Raw genomic sequence first — 8473 nt, 5'->3', positions numbered from 1 at the left:
TTAGCTTCCTCTACTTAGAATAAAGGGCTTATGGTTAAAATTTCAAGGTACGACTCCCTAAGGACAACCCATGGGTCCTTGCGGGGGTACCCTAGGATTGCCCAAGGAAAAACTACCCATGCCAATGACCTATGAAAGGACCCATGCCCCATGGGTGGGTCCATGCACCGTGGTTAGGTATCATGAGTGGAGGTCAAAGTTTCCTAGTTGCAAACCCCAAACCACGCCCAACTAGTACGGGAACTGGGTCAGTCCACACCACGTAAGTGGATGGTTGTGGATAAGGTTGGGAAACTTCCTTTTTGTGGTTAAGTCTAGATGTTCTTTGGGGTTTTCCATTTTTAATTAATGTTAAGAGATGTCATTTGAGCCTATTTTTAATAACATATATAAGGATTTTATACCCTTAAACTAACTCATCCAAATCATTATTTCTAAATTCCATAAAGAGCTCATCTTCACAAAAAATCTCTCTCTACAACTCCAAGGAAGAAGAAGAAAGTTGAAGCTAGGGTTTGAAAAATAAAGCTTTTTATTCAATTTCTTTGAGGATTCGTATATAGAGTATGGTAATCCTTTATTCATAGATATCTTCCTCCATTATGTCCCCCCAAAATTAATTTAAAAGATAGAAACTTCCCCAAAAAGTTAGGGTTTGACTCCAAGTCATGAATTATTTTCAGAAATGATTCTAATGATTTAATTTCCTTATATTATGATTGAATTTATGAATATTATGGTTTTTTTAATAAACCCTTCAAAGAATCCATAAACTCCCCTAAATTCCCAATTATGATATTGTGAATGTGGGTTTATTGATAGAAGAAGGATATATAAGATTATGATTGTGGTAGTTGAGTTATTTGATTCATTTTACTATACATGTCTAATTTAGTATTTCTAGATTTGTTCATTTAATATGATCTTTCATATTTTAAGGGTAAAGTATGAGAATTATGTATTATTATGATATTTATATATATTCTTAAAGAACACTGTGAGAGTGAAGTGTCCATGATTATTGATAATGTTGATGTATGAATTGAAAGATTTTCTTCGTGAACACATAATGAACATGATGTGAGAGGATTTCTCACATAATGAAGATTCTAGGTTGAAAGGCTTTTCTCACTTTAAATAATCTAAGAATAAGAATTATCATGAGTGGTGATAGTTGCTCATGTATGATCTAAAAGTTGTCTTAATTGTTATACCTTGAATTAGTAAGCTAAGGGAACACTTTAATGAGTGACTAATGAAGTATTCCAAGGCTTTTTCTTTAACTAGTAGGCTAATGGCACCCATTTCATGGGGAGTCAATAAGCTATTCTAATGATGTACCCTGAATTGGTAGGCTAAGGTCACCTGAGAAATGAGGTTAATAGAGAATTAACTACACCCTAGGAATTTAATGCTTAGCACCAAAAAGATATTTTGAGGTGGAATATCTCTCTAGTATGACGGAGTTTCAGTCTCTGTATTCCACAAACTATGTGCCCCCAAACCCTATTTCGCTAGTGTATCCACCTAAAGCTAACAAATGATGGTCCTACTAAGACAAGTAAGACAACACATTTCGGTGTGGGTTGCACTGGATTCCATGTTAAGCTCATATGGTCTATTTTGATTAACTCTTATTCACACTATGAAAAGAATATGAAATATGAACTATGGTTACTTAACAAGATATACATAGTATGGTTGAGAGTAACGTATCTTATTCATGCATCGCACAAGTGTTCTTTGAGGGTACCTCTGTTATGTTCCCATTTTTTATGATGATATATGTAGTGAATATGCTTATGACTCCATTGGTAACTATGTTTGATATGAGGGCTACTTGTAATGATGGATGCTTAAATTGGGTTGTTGCTATAAGTTGATTTTCTTGATATGATTGGCTTAAAGTGAATGTTCCCTTGTTTATGAGAACTAAGCTAAGAATGAGATCAAATGATGCTAAGAATGAAGGAGGACCCAAAGTGACTTACTTAGCATGAATGGGATTATGGGATCTTACCTATGCATTACACAAGCTTGTATTTCTCTTATGTTATGTTGAACTAGATTGCATTGATTATGCATATGTGTATGATGATATCTCTTATGCTCACTACTTATGATTATTGTCTACCATCTTATGGTCTATGTCTTATTATGATGCTTCTTATGCTTATGACTTGTGTTTCCATTAATTTCAAAATGATGGTTTAACGTAGCAAAGTGCATGCATGAAACAAAAATGTCCCTTTTAGCATGTTCTCAACGTTTTTATGAATGACTATCATACTTAGTGCTTTCTGGTACTAACTCATATTTTCCTACATTTTCCCTAACTGTAGGATTCAGTTCTCAAGGTGGTCTCCATTGTGGCTATAGCTTGGATTTGATCATTTCTCCTTGTTCATTGGTGAGTCCTCATGATTAAAGGATGGATTTTACCTAGTAGTTTCATTCATGTATTTTCCTTTTGGATTGTGTAGTACAGGTTGTGTCCCTATTTTTTATTCAAGTATTTTAATAGATGGCTATATTGAGATAAGTCTAGACTTCCGCTTTGCTATTATGACAAATATATTAATACTTGAAATTTGTTTTACTTTATATTTTTATAATGCTTTATGTTATGATATGCTAAGTTTCTTACATGGTGTCGTTCAGGGTGTTATGTGCCTTGCTACATCTACGGGGTACCCCTGCATCGTGAAAAATTTGGTGATCATAGCATAAGGTTTAGAATGATTCTAGGATGATGTATCATAAGCCACATCTAGTAGTCTTGTTCATAATGTGAAGTGTGACACATTTATGAATGAGAGGCTACAAAATTATTAGGAAACTACACTTCTTTCATTAATCTTAAGGCGTGCCATAGAGTTTAACTCTATAAAGTCTCTCTCTTAATCCTTCCCTTGTGTTTTCAAGAAATGAATACATGGAGGTCTATCGCTAGAATAATAGAGGGTGACAAAGTGAATGAAGAACCTCCTCAATCTAATCAAGATCCTCGAGCTAATCAACCTCCAGTTAATCCTTCAGCTATATCAGATGTGGAGGTTAGGTAGGCTTTAAAAATATTGGCCCAAGCTACAACAACTCAAGATCAATATTTGACTACTCAAGTTCAAGAGTTTATAACTAAAGCCAATACAAATGTTGGGACTCATGTTAACCCTAATGGGAATTTATCTGCTTCAAGGGTTAGGGATTTTGCAAGAATGAACCCTCCCAAATTTTATGGCTCCAAAATGGAAGAGGATCCCCGAAGGTTTATTGATAAGGTTTATAAGGTGCTTGATATTATGAGAGTATCTACACAATAGAAGGAGGAGTTAGCTGCCTACCAATTGAAAGATATGGCTCAAGTTTGGTATGAATAGCGGAAAGGTTAAAGACCCCTAACAGCGAGCTCGGTAGAAGTGGAATCATTTAAATTGGAATGTCTTGATAAATTATTTCTCCTTATTTGAGGGAACTAAAAATGTAAGAGTTCATTAACCTTCATCAAGAAGGTATAAGTGTGAAAAAGTATGCTTTAAATTTCACCCAACTATCCAAGTATGCTCAAACCATAGTGGTAGTTTCGAGGGCAAAGGTGAATAAATTTGTGATAGGAGTGTCTGACATGGTAGTCAAAGAATGTCGTACAACAATGCTTATCCCAAGATAGATATTTCACGCCTCTGGTGCATGCCTAACAAATGAAAGAACAGAAACTTAAGGAAAATAATAAGGAGGTGAAAAGAGATAGAAGCGGTGATGGGGATTTCTCTAATGTTAAGTCTGATGGACTAAGTAGACCTAAGGTTAAGCAAAGGCATTCCGGTCAAGATTCTCCCAATACCTCTAGGTTTAACCAAGATAAAGGTGGTAGGTCTCCATTACCTAATCCTACTTGCACTAAGTGCGAAAGGAAGCACCAAGGTAGGTTCCTACAGTTGCTATGGTTCTGGAAAGAGTGATTATCAAGCGAAGAATTTCCCTGTGCTCACGGCAAAAGAGAGAGAGTCCAAGCAAGCTTCTCTTAGTAGTCAGATCTCGGTGCTCAAAATAACAGTCTCTTCTATGCACTCTGGTCTCGAAATGAACAAGAAGGCTCTCGTTAGACTTAGATGTTATTCTTGGTAAGGTTTGTATGCATTGTTGTTAGACCTCTATTGATTTTAGAACCCGGTATGGTTATTATGAGTTTTGGTTATGTCGGTTGGGATTGCTTGAAAGAAGTTGTACTTGAAGAATTAGTAGGGGTTCCTCCCAAGAGGGAGATGGTGCACTTAAGTAGGAAGGTTGTGGAGTGTCCTGATATCTTCCTCTCTTTCTTCTACTCCTACTCTATCTTGAGAAGAAAAGTTCCCCTTAGCCTGTATGTTTTTAGAGTTATGTGTTATATATGTATTCCATTATGTCCTTATGTTATGCATGTTCTTGAGAAATTTATGTTTAGAAAGAAAATGAGTTTTCACTTTTTACGTTATTTGTGTTTTTGTACATTTAGTATGAATTGCCTATTTGTCTTCATGAGATGAATTGATGAACATGCCTAATATGCATATGCTTTTATTAAGTAGTTGGCCTAATGGTTTTATAGATTCTGATGAGTATTGTTTAAGTCTTGGAGAAGGTAGTTTCTCCTATGAACATGAGAAATATTGAGTTTCATGCAGAGTGGGTACTTAGATGTAGTTCCTACTTCCTTGTGTTTCATTATTATGTTTCAGATGGAGTTGAAGTTTCCTCTTTTGACTTGTGCATTATTCATTATGTTTCATGCATGATGGGCTGATATTCTTCAGTCTTTACTTCTGTAAGGTGTCTAGATCGTCACTCAAGGACAAATTCTGTGAAGGAAGAGATAATGTAACACCCCGGAAGCTAGTAGGCTAAAATAGAGTTTTGTGTGAGGCTTAGTGTTGTGAATTTAGCTTCCCCTGATTAGAGTGAAGGGTTTAGGGTTAAAATTTCAAGGTACAACTCCCCAAAGACCAACCAAGGGTCCTTGAGTGGGATCCTGGGACTACCTAAGGAAAAACTGCCCAAGATCATGACCTATGGAGAGGCTCACACCCAGTTGTTAGGTCTGGTGGGTCAAGGCCCATATTTATAGCTACAGACCCCAACCCTGACCCCACCAGTATGAGTTGTGAGTCAGTCCACGCTCCGTAGATGGGTGGTCATGGATGGGGTCTAAAAACTGCTTTTTTGTTGTTTAGTCTAGGGGTTCTTAGGGTTTTCCATATTTAATTGATGTTAAGTTATGTAATTTTAGCCTATTTTAAAACACCTGTATAAGTCTTTTAGACCCTTAAACTAGCTCATCCAAATCATTATTTCTAAGTTCACAAAAGAACTCATCTTTACCAAAATTCTCTCTCTAGAATTCCATGAAAGAAAAAGAAGAAAGTTGAAAGTAGGGTTGAAGGAGAAAGATTTTCTAGTCAATTTCTTTGAGGATTCATATCTAAGGAATGGTATACCTTCATCGATGTATAGTCTTTGATCATCCATGGTGTCCCTCCAACTCAATTTCAAAGATAGAAATTTCCCCCAAAAAATTAGGAATTGACACCAACTCATGGATTCATTTCAAAATTTTAATTACTTTATATTATGATTGAATTGATGATTATGATGGTTTTTATGATATATAAAAACTCCCAAGAATCCATAAACTCCCCTATTACCAATTATTATCTTGTGAATGTGGGTTTGTTGATAGAAGAAGGATATTATGAGATTTATGTATATGCTTTAAAAACACTTTGAGAGTGAAGTGTCCATGACAATGATAATGTTGATGTGTTAGTTGAAATACTTTTCTCATGAAAATATAATGAATATGACGTGAAAGGATTTCTCACATAATGAAGATTCTAGGTTGAAAGGCTTTTCTCACCGAAATGAATTTGAGAAAAAGAATGATCATGGATTATGATAGTTGCTCACGCATGATCTATAGAGTTCTCTTAATTGTTATACCATGCTAAGGGAACCCTTTCATGAGTGACTAATGAAGTATTCTAAGGCTTAGTCTTTAACTTGTAGGCAAATGGCACCCATTTCATGAGGAAACAATGAGTTATTCAATGATGTACCTTGAATCGGTAAACGAAGGGAACCCTTTCATGTGTAATGATGTTAATATAAAATTAACTATTCCATGGGAACTTAGTGCTTAGCACCTAGTGGATATTGTGAGGTGGAACTATGGTTGAGTTTCTAGTTGAAATTTCTTTATCCCATAAACTATGTTCCCCCATACCTAATTTACCTAGTGGATCCACCTAAAAGTTAACAAATGATGGTCTTACCTTACGCAAGAAGGACAACCCTTTTTGGTATGGGTAACACCGATTTCATGTTGAACTCACATGGTCTATGTAATTTCAAGCTTATTCCGACTATGATAAGAATATTAAATATGAACTATGGTTACATAAGAAGCTTTACTTAGTATGCTTGAGAATATGGGATCTTATTCATGCATTGCACAAGTATGTTGTGAGGGTATCTATGGTATGTTCCCCTTATTTTATGATTATATATGTAGTGAATATGCTTATGACTCCATTGTTAAGTATGTTAGATATGAGGGCTACTTGTAATGATGGATGCTTAACTTTGGTTGTTGCTATAAGTAGATTTCCTTGATATGATTGACTAGAAGTGAATGTTCCCTTGTCTATTAGAACTAAGATAAGAATGAGATCAAAAGATGGTAAACATGAATGAGGACCTAAAGTGACTTTCTTAGCATAATTAAGATTATGGATCTTACCTATGTATTGCACAAACTTGCATTGAGGTAGCTCATAAAATTTTACTCTTGTGTAATGTTGAAGTAGATTGCATTCATCATGCCTTTGTCTATGATGATATCTCTTATGCTCAATAGTTATGATTATTGTATACCATGGTATGGTCTATGTCTTATTACGATGCCTCTTATGCTTATGACTTGTTGTTTGCACTAATTTCAATATGACGGTTTAACTTAGCAAAGTGCATGCATGGAACAAAAATGCCCCTTTTATCATGTTTTTGAGGTTCTTATGCATGACTATTTCACAAGTGTAGGGTTCAGTTCTCAAGGTGGTCCCCATTGTGGCTAGAGCTTGGATTTGATCATTTATTCTTGATCATTGTTGAGTTCACATGATTCAAGGACAAATGTTATCCTAGTAGTCTCATTCATGTTTTTTTCTTTTTGGATTATGTTGTATATGTTGTGTCCCTATTTTTTATTCAAGTATTATAATAGATGGCTATATTTAGACAAGTAAAGAATTTCGCTTTGATTTTATAAAAAAATTATTAAGACTTCCAATGTGTTTTAGATCGTACTGTTATAATGTTATATGTTATGATATGCTAAGTGTCTTACATAGTGCCCTTAAGGGTATTATATGTCTTGTTACATCTAGACGATACCCTTGGATTGTGAAAAAAACCCGATATGAATCCTTTTACTTCTTGATCTTCTTCTTCTTCAAGTTTTTAGAGAGGGAATTATTTGAGAGCTCTACTTTTGGTGAGTTTAGTGAGAATGTTTCTGTTGGGAAATTTGGGGCAAAAAGCTTATATAGGGGTCTTAGTGAACGACAAAATGATGTAGTATAAGAACTAAATAATTAGGAAAAGAGATAACTGCCCCTGATCTAGACTTTTGACCCCGTGACCCACGACCCAATATTGACGGACCTGGTTAGGACAACGGACTGTCTTGCACGACTGTCTTTAGTGGACATAGAGTTTTGTCTGACATACGGTGCATGGACTACGAGTCAGGGACCTAACAACACCTCGTGAGTAAAACCTTAGTTCATGGACTAAACATACTTCTGGGTGGCCCTCAACACGGATACAACTATCTTCTATGATTCAACCCACATACCGTGGTGTCGATGGCACGTGTCAGTCCTGAAAATTTCTAGGCTTTCCACTTTTGAATCCGGTGTGTTACAGGCAAAGTCAACAATACATGGAATAATATATTGTTTCTTTACTGTTACTTTATCGAAATGTATGTAGTTAATACATATCCTCAATGTCCCATCCTTATTCTTTGCTAAAAATATTAGAAAGCACCCTAAGATGACACACTAGGCAAATAAACCCATGGTTGAACAAATTTTGCAACTGATCAACTCTATTTGAACCATATGATAGGGTAGAATAGAAATGGACTTAGTGCCTGACTCAAAATAAATAGCAAAGTCAATATCCTATTGGGAGTAACACTTGAAGATTAGTAAGAAATACATCAAGAAACCCTAGAACCACATGAATAGAATTGTTGGGGGATATCTCAACAATAGTGTCTCGAATGAAGGCTAAGTAGTACAAAACCCCTTTTTGAACCAATCTTTGCGCACGTATGAAGGGACCATACATGTAATAATTACATTAGAAGTATCGACCTCGAGTCTACTCGAGAAAGCATAAAATGTACCTCTTTTGCCACTTCCTTCCTTGG

Source organism: Solanum pennellii, chromosome 12, assembly GCF_001406875.1.
Source record: "Solanum pennellii chromosome 12, SPENNV200".
Lineage (NCBI taxonomy): Eukaryota > Viridiplantae > Streptophyta > Magnoliopsida > Solanales > Solanaceae > Solanum > Solanum pennellii.
This window is presented reverse-complemented; position numbering follows the sequence as displayed.